This window comes from Jaculus jaculus, chromosome 3, assembly GCF_020740685.1.
Source record: "Jaculus jaculus isolate mJacJac1 chromosome 3, mJacJac1.mat.Y.cur, whole genome shotgun sequence".
Taxonomy (NCBI): domain Eukaryota; kingdom Metazoa; phylum Chordata; class Mammalia; order Rodentia; family Dipodidae; genus Jaculus; species Jaculus jaculus.
In genome coordinates, this window is record NC_059104.1 from 61,752,970 (window position 1) to 61,777,103 (window position 24,134).

At 40.7% G+C, this 24,134-nt stretch overlaps 1 pseudogene; it reads right to left on the bottom strand.

The window, feature by feature from the left end:
- Window positions 1–401: 401 nt before the first annotated feature.
- Window positions 402–11,957, bottom strand: LOC123459419 (annotated as a pseudogene).
- Window positions 11,958–24,134: the final 12,177 nt, after the last annotated feature.

Consider the following 24,134-nt stretch of genomic DNA (forward strand, 5'->3'; position numbering starts at 1 on the left):
GAATTATACGTAAGAATCCAAACACAAGATTGATTTTTGCTTTGTGATATCAGAGGCTCTTGTCTTGTTCTTTCTTCCTTTCTCCTCTTTTCATTTTTATTTACTTTTTAAAGTATTTTACTTATGTATTTATTTATATGAGAGAGAGATAGAGAGAAAGAGGCAGATAGAGAGAGTGGGCACACCAGGGCCTCTAGCCACTAAAAACAAATTCCAGGCTCATGCACCACTTTATACATCTGGCTTACGAGGGTCCTAGGGAATTGAGCCTGGGTCCTTAGGCTTCACAGGCCTTAAGCACTAAGCAGTCTTTCCAGCCCTCCTCTTTTTGTTTTAATTTGCCAGCAGTCAATGTTTATTAACTGACCAGATTACAAAAATACCATGGGAAACACCTTAGTTCATTCTCTAGTCAGCCTTCTGAAGTGGTCTTTCCTGTTGTCAGTATCTCCACCTTCCACAAAATGGGCTCTTTTTTTTTTTATTCCATCTCATGGAGAAGGCAGCTTGAAGGGCCATAAGAAGTTATTTGCTTCCTTGAAGTATTCTTCCACAATGTAGATCTTAGATCCTCCATGCAGATGATGCCATATTTGCCAAGAGAATGAGCAAAGAGTGATCTGTCAAGTTTACTTGTTTCCAATAGATTTTGCCATAGCTACACTTGTAGATTAATTCATTTATTTACTTCAGGTATGGATAGCCCCATGCAATGCATGGCTCCACAATCCTCTGCATGTGAACTGAAGCCTTGTTGATCTTAACAAAGGTACCATTGAAGAGCCGAGGATGGTGAAGAAGCTTTAAGAACTTGCAGACGTTGGGGCTCACGCCACTGAATCCTCTGAATCTGATGACAAATGCTAGCTTGGGGTCCGCAGCTCAGTTCTGTGCATCTTCCTGTGTTCCTTGTGATGCTGCGGGGAGTTCCCATCAATAAGCCTCCTCCTTGCCTTCCCCAGTGTCTCCTGAGCAAACTTCTTCCACGGGCGCTTTCCCTTCAACTCTCACATCCTTGTGCTCCTTCTCAAGAGTTTCTGACATAGCAGGGACCTATTTGCTTCTCTTTGGCACACCCTCCTTGGTTCCAACTGGAAAAGATCTCTTCTTTTATGCTTTGTTAAAACTAGACTTTCCCAAGTTCTGAACCCACAAAGAACTGAGAAGTAAATATGCATATATATATATATATATATGTATATATATATGTATATATATATGTATATGTATATATGTATATATATATGTACATACATATATATACATATATATGTGTGTGAATATATCTATGAATATATATATGTGCATTTGTGTGTCTACATACATACATAAAAACAATTCTATCCTATTTATTTTTCTGGAGATTCCTGATTAAATCAGTGTGAACATTCCTTATGGCTAAATGGCATCATTTCTTGGTTAGTATTTGCATTTTAATAAAGGCTCAGAATTTTCATTTTTCTTTTCTCCTTTCATTCCTCCCCCTTTCTTTCCTTCCTTCTCTTCCTTACTCTTCTCATTCCTCCCTTCCTCTCTCCCTCTCTCTTCTTCCTTCCCTTCCCTACTTCCTTCCTTTCTTCTTTGTTTCCTAGAGCCTAGCACAGGCTGACCTGGAGCTCACTATGTAGTGCAGGCTGGTCTCAAATTCTTTATCCCTTGCCTCAGCCTCTGTGGTCCTGGAATTAGAGGTATTTACTAGCATATCCATTTCAAATTTTTATTTTACCTTATTATTTTATTTGATGCACTGGGACTCAAAACCATGACCTCACACATACTAGGAAAAGCTCTACCACTGTTCTACACTCCAGCCCAGGGCTCAACTTTCAACCATGTGTAACATGAACAGTTCTAAACACTGTCGGTAATCAGTTAAAGATGGAGAGGCACTTCCTAGTAACCTTGCAAGCACTTCATATAAGCAGCATTCTATTTATGAGCTGGGCCCTGGGCTGGCCCATAGTTGAACTTATTTCCTTCTTCTCTGAAGCTACTCATAGAACATATAGAAATGACTGGTTATTGGCAATTACCACATATATTTCTTTTAGTCTGGGTTAATGCTTGGAAATCATATAAATAAATAGCCTTGTGTGGCTCTGTGTATCTACCTTGAGTTTTAGGTAATGCAGCTATTCATCATAATCATTACAACAGCAAATAAACTTGAATCATAGTTTCTCTAAGAGCAAGAAAGGAAAAATCAAATTTTTCTCTGCAATGTCCTGAAGGAAAGCCAATCATCTACCATTACATTAGGGCAAGAAAATCAATCAGTCCTAAATCAAAGTCTTTTTCATTTCTAGCTTTTCATGTAAAGAAAGGTCATCAATAACTCCTCCAGAGCTATCATTGTTCTTGTGAAGGTAATACTGCATTTCTTTCAGCTATTGTATAGCAATGAGAATGTAGAGGCAAAGTAGTCCTTGGAAAATAAATGAACTCCATAGAAAATATGTTAAAATACCCAATTTTTTAGTTTCTACAATTCATGCCATTATTATGGGGTTAGTGTTTTCTCTAGTGAAATTGAAGAAAAGGTGTTTGTTGAAAAACCATAGTTAACTTATTTCTCTTTTATTGTTGGTGTTTGACCATCACTTATCTCCATCCATTATTGCTTGCTCACCCACTCTTTCCTTCAATCTTTGGTATGCCTTATACGATTATGAATATCATGGGATACAAGAAACAGAGGTTATGGGGTTGGAGATATTTCTTAATGGCTAAGGTGCTTATCTTCAAGGTCAAAGGACCCAGGTTTGATTCCCCAGTACCCATGTAAGCCAGATGCACAAGGTGGTGTGTGCATCTGGAGTTTGTTCATTTACAATAGCTGGTAGTCCTGGTATACTCATTCTCTCTCTATCTTCCTCTCTAGCTCTCATAAATAAATAAATAAGGAAATAAGTAAATAAAATTTAAAAGAAACAGAGGTTATGATTCCATATCTTGCAATAGAAGTGGGTGAGATAGGCATTGCTGCCATGCAGATGAGAAAGAAAACCTGCATGAGAAGAACAATTGGCAGTGAACTAACCCTTTGGAATTGCTGGCTGAAAGTACACCTTCCTGATAACAGTCTAGTGAAGAGGAGCATCAGCTGATGGGGAGATAAAAGGAGGAGCCCAGAGAGAAAGGTGTGAACGTACTAGGGACTTGGGGTGTAGTCTTTAACCTGATTTGAGGAAGGTGATGATGTAAGACATGCTGTATTAGTTACTCTTCTGGTTGCTATCACCAATATCTGACAAGAAGGAGCTAATGGGAGAAGGATTTATCTTGTCTTACTGTTTGAGGGCCTGCTCCATTATGACTGGGAAGGCATGGTGCTAGGAGTAGCTTTCAGCTATGGCTGCAGGATTGTAAGAGTGCTTTTTGAGATTTTTGCCAGCATTTGGCCTGGAAGTTGGCCTGGGCTATAAGTGATCAGTTTCTTCTGGCTGGGCCCTTGTTCCTAAGATTCCACAACCTGTAACATATGCCAAGAATCATAGAGCCAGCAAAGGAAGGTGAGCTGTTGTTTTAATAGAAATGATATGTTGGGATAATTTTGCAAAGTACTCATTAGCAACTTTTCCTTCTATTTCAGTACTCCAAAAATCCCTGTACTCACAACCTGCATGTTTTTATCCCCCTAAGCCAGACGACAGAGCCACCCACTAACTACCCAAATGGACAAGACCTAATCGGTAAGAGTCTAAAGTCTAGATGCAAAGAGCCCTTGGATTTCATGACCAATACATGGACTAAAGAGATGAGGAGGGGAGGCAAGATGTTCCAGTATGCTCTACTTGTAGCACGGAGCTTTGCCAGAGCTGGGAGCTTAGCAAGATATTTAGTGGGCACGACTAATCCTCCTGCTTGCTGTCTGTGGGTAGATCCCATTCCATGTCTCTGTTACCCATATAGATGATGTCTACCTTCAGAGAGCTGTTCAGGGATTAAAGGAACCTATACTAGTGTTTCTGGACCTTGGAATTCTTAGTGTGTTTGGTTGGGTAATTGCTTTTACAGGGCTGTTCTGTGCATTGTTTAACTACATCTAACTAGAGTCCAGTGTGCCATCACCCAGTCTCAGTAATCCAAAATGTCTCCAGACATTGATAAATGTTCTCTGGGAGACAAAAGTGGCCTTGTCTACTTTAAACTAATGGATATCTTCTACTGAGCCAGGATTTTCGTGGGGGACACTAGTATACTACAGTAATCCTTTGTGGATGGATGGTGTAGTGGCTTGAATGAAATGTCCCCATGAAGCTCATTTTTTAAAAATACTTGGTCCCCAGATGGTGGCGATTTGAAAAAGTTGTGGAGCCTTTGGGAGGTGAAGCCTTGGAGGAAGTGTGACACCGGGACAGACCTTGGGGGAGGCTTTGTAGTTCAGTGCCCTTGCCAGTGCTAGTGGAGCGCCCTCCTGCTGCTTCCTCCCAGATGATGTGATGCTAAGTTGCTTCAAAACTGTAACCTGGAATAAACACCTTCTTTGCATAAGCTGCTTCTGGTTGATGTTTGGTCCTAGCAATGAAAAGGTAACTGCTCTAGATGGATAAGCACAAAGACATAAAATCTAGACAGAGAAATCTGTCCTGCTGTCTATCTCTAACAAGTTTGCCTAAGTGACAGTTGCCATCCTTAGCCTGAACAACCCAAAGTGGCCTTCTAACTGGCATCTGACCCTTCTTATGCCACCTTCCAATCTGTCCTCCACACTGTAGCCACAGTGATCTTTAAAAAAAGTCTATCCACCTTGTGCCTAAGTCCATGGGGTCTTCCCCTCTTCTTACAACAAGGACAACATCTCTTTCTGCTAGATGAGGCTCTGTATAATCAATCTGTCTACATCTTCCCTGACCCCATTCAATTCCTGTCCTTTGGGAATAGCAATGCATCTCCACTTTCATCCTCAGGTGGTTTATGCTGCCCTACCCCACTCCAGAACAGTGTCCTGGGTAGACAGTAGGTGTCTACCTGTTCATTTAAGGATCATTTCGTGGAGGATTCTTTCTTTTCCTTTTTATATGTGTATGTGATATAGTTATGTATTCATGTTCATATATGTGTGGGAACTGGTGTGTGTAGGCATGTGTGTACATTGAAGCCAAAGGTTGACTTTAGGTGCCTTCTTGAGTCATTCTCCACCTTATTTTTTGAGACAGGTCTTGTCCTTAAACCTAGATCTCACTGACTCAGCTAAAGTGGCCAGTAATCCCTGGGAATCCTCCTGTCTCCACATCCACAGCACTGAGGTTGCAGGGAAGTGCTGCCATTTCTAGTTTTTATTTATTTGTTATTTTTATTAGATAAGGACATATTTAGTATGTAAACAACACATGTTGGTACCATCTTTCCCCCTTCCTCGTTAGGGATGCAGGTAAACCCCAAGGGGATTATAGGTCATGCACTATGGGGGAGGCAGTCTGTTGTGGGGGAAAAAGCAATGTTTCTGTGCAGCATGTCCCAACTTGTGGCTCTAACAATCTTTCCATCCCCTATTCCACAAAATTCCCTGAGCCATGCTGGGAGCATTTTAAATCTACTTCAGTGAAGGACACTTAGGAACCTCTGGATCTCTGGTGTGGTAGGTATTGAGTGTCCTCAGTGTCTATCTCTTTTACCCTCGTGCTCATTTCAGATTCACTAAAAAAGCAGCACTCTTGCTCATTTCCCCATTTCCTCTGTGATTTCAACTGGGGCCAGAGTAGAGTGTGCTGGGCCATTTATCTCCTCAGGTCCAGCTCCTGTCTAAAAAAGAGAAGCAGAATCTCCAGCAGAGAATGAAGTCAGCACAGGTTATATGGGATAACCATTGCCAATTTAGAAAGAATTTAAAGGGTGTAGACCCTCTTATAGCCCAAGATTAGTGGGTTCTTGACAATGGAAAGCAGAAACATTATCTGGATATGATTCTGGCTTGTTTCCCAGTTCCAGATATGGTTTCCTTTCCACTTATCAGATCTGTTAGACAATCCAATAGCAGTTGGTTACCTACCATGGATGTGTGCCACTATTGCAATTGTGTGAGCATCACATCAGGTTGTTTGCTTCCGAGTCACTTAGACTTTGAGTTGCTAGGACAGATGCTGGCACTTTCTCCCAGTGGCTCATGTAGTGGCTTACAGCACTAGGTGGGCTAATTGTCTGGGGACTGGATGTCTTCTTGATTCCAACCAGGTCTCTCTATGGTCTATGCCAACAGCATATGGTGTCTTCAGCAGTAGGGTCTTACCATTAACCTCTGGTGGGTAATCAAGTGCTCTGGCAGAAGTTTGTCTTGTTTGTTTTGGGAGATCTAGGAGGTCTCTCTGATCAATAGCTCATTGTGGACATAAACCACATCCTGGCACAGGGAATTACAGGCCAGCACCAAGGGAAAGGAAAAAAGAAAAAGACAGAGAAGAAGGAGAAATAGGAAAAATTTGAGATTAGGCTTCATCTCACCCTCTCCAGGGCCCTTCAATTCAGGTGATCCCTCTAAGGTCCTCTTGAGGGTTCCACCTTTTAGTGTAACTTCCAGGGTATAGGATTCTATGGTACCAGTTCAATTTGTGTTCAGTTTTGTGTTCTCCCCCACCCTTCCCCTTCTCCTTCCCCTAAGCCGTACTCTCCCTATTGTCCAAGCCTCGAGATGCCACTCATGTATGTCAGCAACTTGGGCTGAACCAGGTTAGGAACCACAGATGAGACCATGTGAATATTATCTTTCTTTGATTTTGTGGTCCACTTAGAATGCTCTGTTCTAAGTTCAACCATTTGTGTCATTTTTTTTCTTACTGATGAGTAGAATTCCATTGTGTAGATATACCACATCTTGGTTAACCATTCATCCAATGTTGGGCACCTGGGTTGATTTCAGTTTTTAGCTATTATAAATTGAGCAGCTATAAACACGGTTGAGCAAATATCTCTGAACTGACATGTGGAGCTTTTAGGGAATAACAAGGTCTGTTGGTAAGTCTATATTCATCCTTTTCAAGAGTCTCTATATTGATTTCCATAGTGGTTGTACTGGCTCACATTCCCACCAACAGCAAATAAGGGTTCCTATTTTTCCACATCCTCACTAACATTTGTTTTCATTTGATTTGTTAATGTTTGCTGTCCTTTCTGGGTTAAGGTGGAATCTCATAATTGTTTTAATTTGCATTTCCCTAATGGTTAGGGATATTGAACATTTTCTTAAGTGGGTGTTAGCCATTTGTAATTCTTCCCCTGAAAACTCCCTATTTAGGTCTCTGCCCCACTTTTGGAGTGGATTGTTTGATATTTTTATTGTTAAGTTTTTTGAGTTCTTTGTACATTCTAGATATTAGGCTTCTGTCAGTGGTATAGCTGGCAAAGATTTTCTCCCATTCAGTGGGTAATCTGTTGGCTTTGCTTATGGTATGTTTGTCTGTGCAAAACCTTTTTAGCTTCATGAGATCCCTTTGGTTGAGTGGTTGTTTAATTTCCTGGGCTACTGCAGTTTTGTTCAGGAAGCCTTTCCAAGTTCTATATCATGGAGAGTGTCTCTTATTTTTTCTTCCAGCAAGAGAAAAGTTTCAAGTATTATATTGAGTTATTTAATCCATTTGGACTTGATTTTTGTATATGGCGAAATGAGTAGGTCAAATTTCATTTATCTACAAATGATCATCCAATTTGTCCAACACCATTTGTTGAAGATGCTGTCTTTTCTCCAGTCTACATTATTGGCACCTTTGTCAAAGATCAAGCAGCTGTAGTTATTTGCCCTAAGTTCTTGGTTTTCAATTCTGTTCCATTGGTCTATGTTTCTGTTTTATTCCAGTACCATGATGTTTTTGTCACTATGGCTTCGTAATATAGCTTTAGATCAGTTATGGTGATACTGCCAGAGGCAGTTCCCCCCCAAGGACATGTTTGAATATATGAGGCCTTTTGCCATTCCATATGAATTTTGAGATCATTTTTTCAATCTCTGTGAAGAATGATGTTTGCATTTTAATTGGTATTGTGTTAAATCTGTATATTGCTTTTGGTAGAATTGCCATTTTCATAATATTACTTCTACCAATCCAGAACCATAGGAGATCTTTCCATCTTCTCAATTACTCCTCTATTTCTTCTCTATATCTTTCTTGAGGGGTTTAGGTTTCATTATATAAGTCTTTCACATCTTTGGTTAATGTTATTCTAAAATATTTTTTTGTTATTGTTGCTATTGAAAATGGGACAGCCTGATTTCTTTGTATATTTGTCCTTTGCATATACAAAAGTTACTGATTTTTTTGTGCATTGATTTTGTATCCTGCCACTGCTGAAGTAATTTATCATTTTTAGAAGTTTTGAGATGGAGACTTTCAGGTCATTTATATATAGGATCATGTCTTCTGAAAATAGGGCTTACGTGACTTCTTCCTTTCCAATTTGAACCCCTTTTATTTCTTTCTCCTGTCTTATTGCTTGGGCTAATACTCCTAGTACTATGTTGAAGAATAGTGGTGAGAGTGGGCACCCCTGTCTTATTCCTAATCTCAGTGGGAACTCCTTGAGTTTTTCCCCATTAAGTGTTACTTGACCTTTAGAAGTTTTATATATAGCCTTTATTGTGTTGAGATATAAATTCTCTATGCTTATTCTTTGCAGGGTTTTGATCATGAAGTAGTGTTGTATTTTGTCAAAGGCCTTCTCTACATCAATTCAGATGATCATCTGGATCTTATTGATCATGTGGTTAAGTAAATTTATGTGGTGTATTATGTTGACTGATTTATGTATGTTAAACCATCCCTGCATCCCTGGGATAAAGCTTACTTGATCAAGGTGGATAATGCTTTTGATGTGTTGTTGAACTTGGTTTTCAAGGATTTTGTTCAGGATCTTTGCATACAAGTTAATTAGGGATATAGACCTGTAGTTTTCTTTCCTTGTTACATCTTTGTCTTGTTTTGGCATTGGGGTGATGCTAGCTTCATAAAAGGAGTGAAGGAGGATTCCCTGGTCTCTAATTATGCAGAACACTTTGAGAAAAGTTAGTTTCAGTTCTTCAATGAAAGTTTGATAGAATTCAGCTGAGAAGTCACCCAGTCCTGGACTTTTCTTTTGGGGGAGGTTTTTGATCACCTTTTAAATCTCCATGGTTGTGATAGGTTTGTTTAAGAGATTAATATGCTTTGAGTTTAATTTTGGTAGGTGGTATGTATCTAGGAATTCATCCATTTCTTCCTGATTATTCAATTTTGTGGAGTAGAGGTTTTCGAAGTATTCCCTGATGATTCTTCCAGTTTCATTGATGTCTGTTATGATCTCTGCTTTTTTTTCTGATTTTGTTAATTTGAGACTTTTTATTTTTGCTTGATTGGTTTGGCCAGGAGTTTGTCAATCTCCTTTATTTTTTTCAAAGAACCAGCTCTTTGTTTCAGTGATTTTTAAAAACTGTTTTCTTAGTTTCTAATTCATTAATTTCTGCTCTAATATTGATTATTTCTTTCCATATGGAGCTCTTTGGGTTGGATTCTTTTTGTTTTTCCAGTGTCTTTAGATGGACAGTCAAGTTATTAATATGGGATCTCTATGTCTTTGTAATGAAGGCATTTAGGGCTATGAATTTTCCCCTTAGGATTGCCTTCATTGTGTCCCATAGGTTTTGGTAGATTGTGTTTTCATTATCATTCAGTTCTCTGACTATGATGGTGATGGTGTTTATTTCTGTTTTATTGTCAAGTAGATTTTGTTTTATAAACTCATCCCTTTTATTACTCATCCCTTGATGAGTAAGAAATGGCCTTCTTTGTCCTTTTTGATTACCTTTGGCTTGTAGTTTATTTTATAAGATATTAATGCAGCAACAGCCACTTGTTTTTCATTTCCATCTGCTTGGGATATCATTTTCCAATCTTTCACCCTGTGGAGGTGTGTATCTTTAGTGGTAAGGTGGATTTTTTGAAAACAGCAGATAGAAGGGTCCAGGTTTTTGATCCATCCTGATAATGATAACCTGTGTCTTTTTATGGGTGAGTTAAGAACATTAATATTTAAGGTTATTTCTGTGAGGTTTGAATTAATCCCTGCCATGATGAGGTATTCTATGGGGTTTGCTGCTTTCTTGTGTTTTGTACTATATAGAGCCTGATCTATTTTGGCTATTGTAATCTTCTTGTTGGCTCTTGAGATTGGTGGTTTGACTGTTCTGTGTGGAGTATTCCCTCAAGTATTTTCTATAGGTTTGGCTATGTGTTCATATAATCATAGAGTTGACTTTTATCATGGAACATTTTTCTTTCACCATCTATTATGAGGGACACTTTGCTGGGTAGAGTAGCTTGGGTTGGAAGCCATAGTTTTTCAGACTTTGAAGTTTTCCATTCCAGGCCCTTCTGTCTTTCAGGGTTTCCATTGAGAAATCTAATGTCATTCTGATGAGATTACCTTGGTATGTTGTGAATTCTCTCTCTTGCTTCTTTTAACACTCTTTGTTTTCATTGTTAAGAGTTTTAACTATGATGTGTCTTGAATAGTGTCTTGTTTGGTCCTACCTGCTTGTGTTCTGTGTGCGTCTTATACCTGGATTGGCCTCTCTTTTGAGAGATTTGGAAAATTTTCTTCAATAATTTTGTTGAATATAGTCTCTATGCCTCTGGCCTGCATTTCCTCTCCTCCTGATATACACATGATCCAGATGTTTGGTCATTTCTGGTTTCCCCACAGTTCCCTTGTATTCTGTTCCCTTAATTTTTTGAACTTAGCAAAGCTTTTGGCCTTCTGATCAGTTTCTTTTGTCTTGTCTTCCAGGTCAGAGGTTCTGTCTTGCACATGAGTAACTCTGTTGGTTAGGGGTTCTAGAGAGGTTCTTATAATTTCTAGTTGATTTTTTTTTTCTGTTGTGTTACTTTGCATCATGTCCATCTCTTTTTTTGTGGTACAATTTCAAGTTCTGATTTTCTTGATGTTTCCTGGAATTCATTCTTGCACTTGTTCAAGTCTTCATTAAATTTAATGAACCAGTTGTTGAGATCTTCTATTTCTTGACTCACCTTCAATTTATTCATATCCCTGTGGAGGGATCTAACATTTTCTTCAATCAAGTTAAGCCTATTGTCAAAAGCTGAATGCTCTAGGAGATTATTCTGTTCAATTTCATTGATACGATTGTTGGTTCTTTGATAGTTTGCTTCCAATTCAGTGATTTTTTTTTTGGGGGGGGGGGTCAGGGTCTCATTGGTTGTTGTGCTTTCATTTTGGGAATGAATTTCTGTTGATTTCTCTACAATTTCATTAGAGGTTTTCATTGTAGGACTAGGCATTCTTAATGGAGATCTCTCAATTTTCTGACTTTCATTGGCTCTTTTGCATTTTTGTCTACACATTTTAGGAAGGCTCTTTATTGTATTGAGGAGGAAGCAAGTTTTTATTCTTTGGCCCATGTACCTTCTAACTCAGGTGAACAGGGATGTTGATAGTGGCCAGTCAGGATACCAGAGCAAAAGGCCTGATTCCACAGCCCACATAGGGATAAGGCCTCTCCAAACAAGGCACAATGGGACCTACCAGGACCAGGAGACTGGGAGGAAACAGGGAACAGGGATCTGGCCTACTCCATGCTGTGCCCTCCAGCACACAGACTGGGCCAGGGAACTTGGACCAGGGAACTGAGAGGAGCCAGGAAGGAGGGGTCTGGTCTACTCACTCCACAACACAGTGCCTGCCAGCACACTGTCTGCACAGGGAACCCAAACCAGAGAGGTGGGAGGAGCCAGGAAATACAGGACTGGCCTACTCACTCCAGACCTCCTGTGCCTGTCCTCACACTGTCTGCACAGGAAATCTGGGCCAGAGAGGTGGACCCATTCCTGGATTTTTATGTGAGTGCTAGAGACATGGACCTAGGTCTTCATGGGGGCATAGCAAGTACTTACCCATCATCTTTCTGGCCACCAAAAGAGTCTTTTCTGTTGACCCAAAAGATATGAGGCTGTACCTGCCAAGTGCACTACCATGGCTGCTGAAGACCCCTTTATATCTCCCAAATGGGTTGTGATTTTATACTAGTAAGTATTTCATTAGTGCTTATCTGCTTCCTTCTGTCTTTCTCCACTTGCTTTGGACACAAATCCACAGGAGGCTGCTGAGCCTGTGTGGCCCTATGGTTCTCTAAAATGCCATGTTTGTTTTTTCAGTTATTTATCTTCCAAGCAACCACCCTTTCCAGAAACCCACCATTAGCTGCCAACATCTCATTTCTATGGGCCAAGAAGTCTTTCCAAGGAATGTGAACTGCTGGGTAGATACTGATCAAGGCTCTCTTGGTGGGCCTCCTCCATGTGAGAGAAAAGCCCCAATATTTTGTTGAAGCAAAGGGATTTCTGAGTCTTCCTGTCACATGTCAGATGTCACAAGTGCTGGTCATGACTCCAGCCTGCATAGTGATCATGTAAAACATCAGACCATGGCTCACAGAGGAAAATCTAGCTCATTACAGAGTATGATTTTTCCAGACAAACTCTACTTTAGAGGCGTTTTCTGTGGCAAGCAAAATAAAGTATCCTTAATGATAATGACTGATAGTGGTATTGCTGGTGGGTCATGACCCTGTCTGGCTCCTCTGTTTCTGGTTTGTGGTTCCATCCCAAGTCTGTAATGACATAAAATAATAGACCATTTCTTCTGATCCTTCCTTTTCATTTCAAATCACATTTCTCAAGACAATCCTTGGAGTTTACAGGATTTGAATAGGTCAGTAAAAACATGCATCACTTGATAGATGGTGAAGGCTCCAACACTTCACACCTCATGTGAAACTTAAGTCCATTAGTCCACTTCCTCCTCTCAATTTTACTTTAGACGTACTCCTCCTGTTTTCCTTTTTTCTTTATTCCATCTCAGTCTCTACAGGCTGTTAAAATTCATTATTTAGTTCCAGATGAAAGCTTTAGAAAGTGTTATACACCAAGGAATAAAGAAACCATGAATTCTTCTTGTTTGGCAGAGCTGGGATGCAGAGCTCATGATCATAATGCAAGAACTGCAAAGGAGATCTGGTATCAATGGCACTTTCACCATCATTATTGCACTCCAGTGACAATTGGGGGACACAGGGAGAAAGTTCAAAACCACAGGTAGGGAGGGATGCTAGAGATGTTCTTCTCTGGGGATTCCATGTCACTAGCACAGATGCCTGGTGCCACATTCCTGTTGCTCTGCAAAGCCAAGGACAAATGCTCACTGAGAAAACATGCAGAAGAGCTAATTAAGGATTTGGTTGTTGCCCTGGAAACTTGCTTCAGACTCACAGGGACTGTATCTGCTTTGTGCAACACTGTCTTCCTGGAGCCTACCAAAGACTTTGGTATTTAATGTTCCCAACAAATATCTTTTGATCTTTTGTGTGCAGAGCAAGCACACACAGCACAGATGGATGGAAAGTTCCCATGTAGATGGGAGTAGAGAGGAGAATTGTAATAAATGAAGAAAAGTGATAACAGATAAGCTCACATTATTTTCTATAAAAGTATTTCTTCTTCTATTTCATTGTCTGTCTTTGACAGTCTTTTAGACACCTTTCTCAAAGATTGCTCTTACTATCATTTTGCATGTCTGGGAAGGAAGAGGATAAAGCTTGGGCTGCTTCCTCTTTGGCATTAAGGAAGATCCTGTCTATCTGACACCGGTGAGCAGGTTGTTGATCAAAGCAAAACTCATTCTACTGAAGACATTTTATAGGGTAGTTTAATGTAACAAGAGGTTTTTCTGGAGAGACAGACACCTGAAGTCAAAGGAAGGGCTAGTTGCTTAATGAAAACAACTGAATTTATAGGAGTGAAAAATTCTCAATTTGTAGGAAAAAGTTGAAAACTTTCTTTTGGAGCTAAGTGTTGTGGTACATGACTGTCATCCTGGCACTTTGAATTCAGAGGTGGAGGCTCATGAGTTTGAGGTTATCCTGGGTTACACAACTACACAGTGAGAACCTGCCCACATCATCAAATAAATAACCAAACAAACAAACCATTTCTTCTGGCTTCTCGTGACCCTGGACAACTAGAGACCTTAGTTATGGAAGAATTTTCCTGGAGCTCAGGGAAGGAAGTTTCATGCTTTCCATCTTTGTTTTTCTTCTTCACTGGCATATGAGAACTATCATATCAAGTTTATAGTGTAATCTCTCTCTTAAGCATCCTTTAAGCATTAATTGGATACTCAGCTTTTTTGGGGGTTATAAGGAACTGAATACTCAGGGTCCCTTTCAAGGACAGTATCTTGCACAATAAAAAGGCTGAGTTCTGACTCCCTTCAGAAGCTTAGAGAGCTTCAACAATGGTCTTTGCCACTCTAGCTATGTCCACTTCCTGCTTCTCTTGCTTTGCCTTCTATCTTCTTTCTAATTTCCAAGCTATGCCATGCTGTGTGAGCTGTAATAGCAGCCAACACATGCACACACACACACACTTCTATATATTCTCTTACATTTTACTGTTTATTCTTTATCATTTAACAGAACAAGCCTACTCTCTATTATTGAGAACATTATTGTATGAACATATTGCATATTGGTCATGGTCCCATCAAGTTATACTCTTATATTCCCTTTCCTCTGTGCCCATTCCATAGAGGTCCCTCCTCAGAGGGATTATTGGTAGTCACTGCAGGGTCATGGATGCACCAGTTAGTCTTTGTGTGGGGGACAATGCCTCAGAATACACTTTCCTACCCTGTGGATGGGCTCTTACATTCTTCTTTCTCCCTGTTCCTCAATGCGTCGTGAGCTCTGGAGGGTGTGTTAGTAGCTTCTTTTCGTGATGAGCTCACAGCAGCCTCTGACTTTCTGCCTTGATGAATTTTGAGTGTCCTCATTATGCACCACTACCTTCCTGGAGGGAGTCTTCAGGCAAGCACTGAGAGCAGCATTCCTATGTAATTTACCACTTCCTGTGTAGTATCTCCTGGGCTCTGGAAGGTATGATAGAGATGATTCATCTCCTCTGCTTTCTTCTCTTGTGCTGATAGGTCTTGAGTCTCCTAGGTATTTGCTACCATCTGTAAAAAGCAGATTCTCTAGCCAAGAGTGATGGCAGCATAGATAAAAGGAGATAAACATGTACAATTACAAGACTTTTTGAAAAGCAAGACATCTCCTAAAAGCCAAAGGACAATGGGTGATTCTCTCTAGAAGCCACGGGTCTCTGACTTGGTTCAGCCTACTCTGTTTAACATTTTAAAAAATTTATTATTTATTTGAGAGAGAGAAGGGAGAGGAGGATAGAAAGAGAATGGGCACACCAGGACCTCTAGTCACTGCAAATGAACTCTGGATGCATGCTCCACTGTGTGCATCTGGCATTACGAGGGTACAGAGGAATCAAACTAGAAGTCCTAGGCTTTACAGGCAAGCACCTTAACTGCTGAGTCATCTCCCCAGACCCAGCCTACTCTTTTAAAGTGTTAATATTTCACTGCTTATTTGTACTGTGATATCTTTTATGACAGTAACTTCTTTAGTGTTCATTTTTTTTTTCCCTGCTTGAAACTTGAAAATGTTTAGGGATCTAGATGCAGAAAGACAGGGAAATATAAGGAGACTAAGGCAAATCATGTGTCTGCTCCCAGAGGTCACTTAAGCAAGTTCAGAGGTGTGACCATGCTGCACTGAAGTTGTCACTGTTGTTCAATGGCTGCAACAATATTTCCATCAGCCTCAAAAAGAGGGAAAAGTCGGGCTGGAGAGATGGCTTAGCGGTTAAGCACTTGCCTGTGAAGCCTAAGGACCCCGGTTCGAGGCTCGGTTCCCCAGGTCCCACGTTAGCCAGATGCACAAGGGGGCGCACGCGTCTGGAGTTCGTTTGCAGTGGCTGGAAGCCCTGGCGCGCCCATTCTTTCTCTCTATCTGCCTCTTTCTCTGTTGCTTGCAAATAAATAAATAAATAAAAAGAGGGAAAAGTCCATATTATGTCAGTACACCTATTCAGAGATGTTAGAACATAAAAAAATGAACAAAACATAAAATGCCCATTTTATCTGTTGCTAGAGTTCGTTGTTGTGTGGGCATGCCTACCACAAGCTGCATTTCAAGTTTATAAGGTTGGTAGTATCAGTGTTATACTACTGTTATATTAGAAGCTTTTTTTTTTTTTTTTTTTTTTTTTTTTTTTTTTTTACTTATTATCAGTATTACCACATAAATCCCGAAAGAACTGAAAGTTCAGGACTTGTGACAGCTGTCTTTGTGAGTGCTGAGTGGATATAGCTCAGCATTTCATTTACAGTTTGGGTTTATTCAGCGTCCATGAGTCCATTTATTTATCTAAAATCCAACATTCTTTCTATGAGAATTTCTTTTAAAATAATAGCCACTTTTTGGTGCCTCCCACAAATAACCATCCTTAAGGCTTGCTGCTGAGTAAGCACCGACAGTTAAACTGCCTTTTCCCAGGGCTGCCCCACCTCCTCCCATCTGACACTAAGGCTACAAGGATGGTTATAACCCTACATGGCCTCAGTCATCAGTCTGCATTTAAAGGTGTCCTGAGGTTTATATTTTGCCTGTTTCTTTTTTCATTCTATAGTACTGAGCAGAACTTAGGATGTTGATGTTCCACTGTCAGGATGGAAGGACAGGCAGAGAAGTTTTAAGTTCCTCTATAAATTTACATAACATTGGCTATTATTTACTGCATGCTCACTATGTCAATGTACTGGACTAAGAATTCATAAGCTCAAGTTATGTATTAAGGAAAGACAGTGTTAGATGTTAAGTTTTACCTTGCTTACCACACACGTTGAAGTCTTAACCTCTAGTACCTCGGAATGTGACTGTTTTGAATGAAAGAGCTGCACTTTTCTGAGCCCGTCAACATTTGACATGCAGGACAGAGAAGGGCAAAAGCAGTGAGACAACAAAATGCAGGAAGGACTACCTAAAAAGATTGTCGGTCCTCAGTGAATTGGGGCAGAGGAGAGGGGACAAAGCAACAGGATAGGAATATGACCAAATTATAGCACATTCATATCTTAAAGTCACAATTTTTAAAAAATGAGGTCATGAGAGTAGACAGTAAGTCAACAAGCTGAGGTTCTTATAGGAAGAGGAGATTAGGGCTGGCGGAACAGCTCAGTAGGTAAAGTGCTTGCCTGTAAGCATAAGTTTGATACTCTAGAACTCTCATAAATGCTGGGCATGGTGGCATGGGCTTGTAATTTCAATGCCAGGGAGTTGGAGTCAGGAAGATCCTGCGACTCACTGGCCAGCCAGTCTAGCCTAATTGGTGAGCTCCAGGCTAGTGAGACACCCTGTCTCAAAGGGAGTGGATGGTGTCCCTGAGAATGACATGAGAAATTGTCCTGTCTTCTTTAAGCACACACACACACACACACACACACACACACACACACACACACACGCACCTCTCCCATATACATGTGCTCACATACAAATACACATATACACATGCATGTAAACTCATGACATGCACACACCTGCAAAACAATGGAAATTGGAAACACAGAAAGACATCCAGGGGGACCTCCATGGAGACACATCAGGTAACTATCCAAGAAGAAAGGCCTAGAATAAATCCTTTCTTCATCGCTTTCAGAAGGAGTCAATATTGCAAGTACCTTGACCTCAAACTAAGAACTAAGAGAACTAAGAGAAAATAAATTTGTTTTCTTTAAGGTACCTAGTTTGTGCCAGCTTGTTCTAGTCACCTGAGTAAAGCTATCTACAAGGTTCTGCCATCTTCCAGGCATCACTGATCACCTATGCAATGGGCATGCAACTCATACATGCGTCAAGTCTGGAGCTTGGGTTCCATTTAACACACTGTTACTATTGAGTCCTGAAGAGTCCCCACAGGCTCATGTGTTCAATGTTTGGTCCCTTGCTAGAGATGCAATTTTGGAAGATTATGAAACCTTTGTATGGTGGAGCCTAGTTGGTGGGGGTGAGTCACTGGAGTCTGGCCTGTAGAAGTTACACTTTCCCTGGTTCCAACTTACTCTGCTCTGCTTCCTGGTTCATCTGTGGTATGAGGAGCTCTGCCACATGTTTATACCACCATGGAGCCATTCTGTCATGCTTCCTCTATCATGATGCAATATACCTTCTGAAATCTTGAGCCAAAATAAAGCTTTTCTTTATACTGCTTCTGTCAGGTATTTTGTCACAGTGATTGAAAAGGTACACACATGCTCTCCACAATTCCTACTGTTTCAGAATGGTCTCTCTTCCATGGCTTTGGGCTCTGTGAAAATGGGTGAGCCCCTCAACTCTGGGCTGGTGATTTCCATATGACTTCACTACCACATGATGATTGCTTGTCTCACATCATAGTGTTGGTGAAATACTACTTATGCCACATTTTTCCTCCAGGGAGAAGCAAATCTATTTCTCCTATAGTCTCCCCAGAGCCATAGTCAGCATCAAACAATAAACATCAGAGATGCTGTTACCCAAGTCATTCACTGGGTCTAACAAATAGGGTCACTGGGACCTATGACTTGTATGTACTTTTTTTTTTTTCAAAATAAAGATATGAATGCATTTCAAATGAAGCTATTAATTTAAAGAAAGAATTCTGAATAATTCTAAGTACTACTAAGAAAGCCCAGTTATCAAACATAACTAGTAAAGACACATCATTTCAGATTTAGTAAATTTATCCTTGTAAAATTCCTAAAAGGATGGAGAATTTTACTATAACTTTAAAAAATAAAATTTTAAAGTGAACTAAAATTTAAGCTAGTCAATTAAAGCCTAGTTCTCTAAAACTATAGCCAACATACTGTTTCCATTTACTTTTGTTTTAATAATTAGTTTTGTACTCAGTGTATACAGTCAAGTTGGTACCAATGTTAGCCTCCTCCATGCCCTACTCCCTCCCCCTGGCCTCTCTTTGTTGAGGTATATGGGTCATGCATTGTGGGATTAGCCCACAGTTATGGGTAGGAGGAAATGTCTCTGTGTATCATGACCCAACATGTGGCTCTGACATTCTTTCCGCCCCCTCTTCCACAACTTTCCCTGAGCTAGGTTGGGTTCATTTTTGGTCTGCTTCAGTGATGAGGTGTTGGGAGCCTCTGTGTCTCTGGATATCAGATTTGGTAGAATTTGACTGTTCTCTGTGTTGATCTCCTTCTCCCTTGTGCTGGCACCAGGTTCATCAAGGAAACAGCACCCTTGCTTATTTTGCCAATTATTCTTAGTTTCAGCTGGGGCCCTTTTGAGGCATGATGGGGTGGTTCTGTCCTTAGGATCTGCGCCTTTCTTTCCCAGGGAGGTGCAGCTCAGTCAGGCAGTTGCCATCTTGACCGCAAGTCTGTATGTGCTTTTGTTTGTATGTACTTTCTAATACTATTTCAAAGGTTCTTAAATCATATCCCTCATCATGTCATTCAATGTTCAGAAACTTGGATGACCATCCATTCCCTGCACATGAGTAATAAAGTCCATAATCCCCTATGTAGCATTGTAGACCTTACAGAGAATTTCTCTGGCTTATATTTCCAGTCCTCCCTAGAATAGTGTAGCTCTTCTCCTCTCATACAAACCTGAGTACACACTGAGACCAATCTTGAGCATATCATCATACTGACCACCACAAATCAGGAGTCACTGTGTAGCTCCCATCTTTTCCATTTCCCCTCTAACTAACCAAAGTCTGTTTCCTAGCTTGCCTCCTAATGGAGACAACTGACTCTGCCATCTGTATGAGCTTTTGAAAGTCAGGATTCTTGTCTTTCAGTTCTTGTCTTATGTCACATTTGTCATAGTCTTCAGTTCAGTTTGTTGACTTGATGTGCTCTCTCTAGGTCACTCAGCGAAGGTTTCCAAATAGACTCTAGAAAATTCACCATTCATTTTAGTTGAATTTAATTTTTCAAAGTCCCACTATGTAGAGACAAAATATAAAGACTAAGTGACTAGTCCTTAGTTTTTATTTTAGGTGGAGCCAATTCATAAAAAGCAGCATAACCCTTTTTTTCTCTCTTTTTTTTTTTTCTTGGAAGACCAAATTTGGCATATGATCACCATGTGAGCTTTGTGACCTCAATTTCATTGTCTACTGTTTCCAGGGTTTTATTTTGTTCTAGATTTAACTCCTTTTAATTCCAGGAGGGATACTGTAGGAAACTGTCAATAATTTCTTCACTTTCTTCAGATAACAAAATGATAGCTCAGATAGCATGGTGGATTCAAACAGAATCAACATTCAGTTTTGAATTGGAAGCCACACATGGTCAAAGTTTACTGCAATTCTCTAGATTGCTCCCTCCCTCTCTCTCTCTCTCTCTCTCTCTCTCTCTCTCTCTGTGTGTGTGTGTGTGTGTGTGTGTCTAGCTGCCACTTCTTTGGTCAGACTAGCTGATTAGTGAGCCTGAGATTCTTTGTAATCCACTCCCCACAAGACTGGGTTATAGGCATGTGTGGTTATGCCCAGTAGTTTATGTGGGTGCTGAGAAATCAAACTTAGGGTGAATCAGGTCCTTATACTTGAGAGCGAGGCAAGTGCTCTTTGCTGCTGAGCCATCTTCCCAGCCCCCAGTTGTTTTGCTTTCTTTCTTTCTTTTTTTTTGAGGCAAGCCCAATAGGCTGCTTTTTTTTTTTTAATGGGAGATAGCCAGCAAATGAACAGGAAAGAGAGAGAGAGAGAATTGGCACCGCAGAGCCTCCAGCCATTGCAACCCAACTCCAGATGCATGTGCTACCTTGTGCACATGTGTGACCTTTCATACTTGCATCACCTTGTGTGTCTGACTTATGTGGGATCTGAAGAGTAGAACATCATGGGTCCTAAGGCTTCCTAGGCAGTTGTCTTAACTGCTAGGTCATCTCTCCAGCCCCTGTTTTCTTTTTAATAAATGTGAAGGCAAGATGAAAGAAGCATGCTTCCTACCTTGTGAGCCTAATGAGCCAGGCCATCTAATTTAAACCCTCATGATCCTTGCAGCTTGGTCTTGAAAGAAATAACCATTAGCAGCATGATCCAAACTTAGGTTCTGCTCTCATAAGACATATTCATTTTGAACTTGATGCAAAGCATTGATCCTTTCATGGTAAGGGAGTATGATTTCTTCAAGTACATGAAACCTAGAGTATTCGTCTGGGAACAAGTTTTGGCTATAGTAGTTACTAACGATTAGGGAGCCTACATATGATTTAACTCTCTGGATTCCAGCTTTGTGATGTGTAAAATGGGGACACAGCAGATTTTCAGGACTGCCATGGTGGATTCTTGAATAAATACATAGAACTTACGCTAACTAGTACCCGTGACATCATAATTGTTGGATTTAATATCAGCTGCTAACGTTTCAGTATTCACTGAAGAAAGGACGTAGCAGAGAACATTGCTCGTTTCATTATGAACTCTGTCTCAAGCTCCTTTCCCGCAGCTTTTCTTTCTCTCCTTCTTTTTAGAACATGTTGGAAGTTAAGAGCAAACATGCAAGGGCTGTATGCATATTTAGTTTTAGACACAACCTCATTGTTACTTCCTGGCATTCTTCCAGGAGATCTTACAAGTTATCAGTCTTGCCACAGCAAGAGTGTATTTTCTGACCACTTCCCTTTTGCAATTAAGGACTGTGACCACTCGCTTACGCAGACTGAGACCAGCAGCCTTAACCCCAAAGGAGGTCAGAAACTCCCAGCTCTCCCCACCAAGGGGGCTAGCTGAGAATCCGATACCATGTGTTTTAAGGCTGTGGCTAAGGCTGTGACCATAGGAACTGGGAACACCCAGCAACACCCAACTCCCCCAGCCCCACTTCCTTGGCATCAGTGCCATTGAGCATGGTTGCAGTGTGTTTAGTGAATGTTTTGTGTAGAGTTCCGTTTCTAGTGTTTACTGTTGAATTTCTGAAGATTACGAGAAGAGTCACAAGAAGGAAGACAGACAAGCAAATAAATTGATGGAAAATGCCTCTGGATAAACTTGCACTCTGAACAGATGTGCTCTGGCTGGACAGGTCACACTGAGCTCTGCTGCAGGTCTGGGCATTGTCACCAGAGTCCCAGAATTTGGTTCGTTGTTCTGGAGAGAAAACTTGCCCTAGACACACACCGAGGAGGCTTTATTTGCATAGGAAGCCTGCCAGCCTGGCCTTGAAGACAGGAGGTCACAGCCATGCTGGTGTGGTGTTTTCCTCTTTACCTGCTAGCTTCATGGACTCATCTGATGGGGGGAATGAGAGTGACTGGATAGGACCTTCCCCTCTCCGTTTCACTTAGATCCATTGCTATGCCTAGGGTTGCTCACTGCGTCACCCCCTTCTCAATGTAATGTTTAGAGAAGCAAGATCAGTTCACAAAGACTCATCTTGCGAAGATGTGGGAGGCTTAGGAGCTGGGCTAGTTGGGCTGATGATGTAAAGGTCAGATTGCACTGTGCGGTTCACAGGCTTTCCCAGATGGGCAGGAAGGCTTCCCCATCTGACTTCATCGCGGCACAATTTACACACACTCACCCACATAAACTCCACGGGGGTGGCTGCTGAGCCTATTCAGGCACCAGGCACATATTAGAGTCATAGTGCCACTATGTTGAATACATAAATAACGTAATGGATGTCAATTGAGATGGTTTTGTTTTAAAACAAGTTCCATTGTCTGTGTACCTGCGTCTGTGTTTGCCGTGATAATTGTGCTGCTTTTAGTCTTAGTCAGTACAGCTACTGCGTCTGCTGCCCTGTTTGTTTTGCATGTGTGTATTATGTGGTGTGTGTGTGGGGGTAGTGTATATATGTATGTGTGTGTGTGCAGATGCCCATGCACAGAAGCCAGAGGAGGACTTTGGGTGACTTCTTTTGTTATGCTGTTTTTTTTTTCTTTGAGACAGAGTCTCTCACTGAATCTAGAGCTGCCCTGCTTAGGTCAAACTGGCTGGCCAGCCATCCCCAGAAGTTCTGCAATTCTCTAGTCTACACTCACCATGGGACTAAAGTTATAACCACATTTAGGCACACTGAGGTGTTTAAACAGGGACTGGGGATCAAACTCCTATCAACCTTCTCAGGCCCTCATGCTTATGTGGCTAGCATTACCCACTGAGCCATATCCCAGCCTTGCTTTCTTTTTTTTTTTTTACTGTTGAAGCAGAGATAAGGTGCATAGGACTTCTGGGGGAAGGGGGCTCAAAACATCCTTCCATCCTATGTGAATAGTCTTGTACATGCAGGATTATCTATCCAAGAGTCATTATAATAATTCCTTCAAGTTTTTCTCTCTTTGGAAAGAAGCTTAATTTAAAGAAACTGAAGTCAGGCTGAAGAGATGGCTTAGTGGTTAACATGTTTACCTGTGAAGCCTAAGAACCCATGTTTTACTCTCCAGATCCCAACGTTAGCCAGATGCACAAAGGTGAAGCAAGTGCAAGGCTGCACATGCCCACTAGCTAGTGCAAGCATCTGGAGTTGTATTGCAGTGGCTGAGGCCCTGGTGTGCCAATTCTCTTTTTGTCCTCTCTCTCTCTCTCTTTCTGAAAGAAAAAGAAAAACTGAAGTCACTGGTTCCACTTAGAAGTCTGGATGGTATTCTTTACATTATGAAAGGATATGTGCTCTTTTGAAGACAGGATTAGCTGCAAAATATAAACTATACCTTCATGTAAACCAAGAGCCTTACAATCTTACCATTTCATCTAGTAATTCTTCCAGGAATACAGCAGAAGGATCCAATGTAAAAATCAGCAAATGCTCTCTGCCCAGTGATGTGTATCACAGCACTATATATAAGAACCAGATGTAGGAAACAACTTTAATGCCCAGCAATAGGCAATGGCTAAATAATTATGGAGTACTGCTATTAAGGTAAAAAGCAGGACATTTAGTTGTGGCTATTTTGAGACCAAGTATAGTTTCTATCCCTAAAGAACAAACCACTGGATTTCCAAGTTGAAAAAATAAAAGCCATGTGTTTGATAATTGCCCCTTCTCTCAAACCCTAATTCTTCCTTTCTTTGACTCAGTTCCAGAAATTTGAGTGAGTAGATGTGTTTCAGAGGATGAAGCTATTTGTATGTAGATAATTCACAATTTACATTCAAAGCTTAGTGATGAATTTTTAGCTGTGGATGTTAAAGTGGGCATGATAGTAAGAAGAACCAAACCTTTATTTATGAAGGCCTTACCCATAAAACATAGTTACTGGTTAATCTATGCTTCATTATTCACATTGGTTT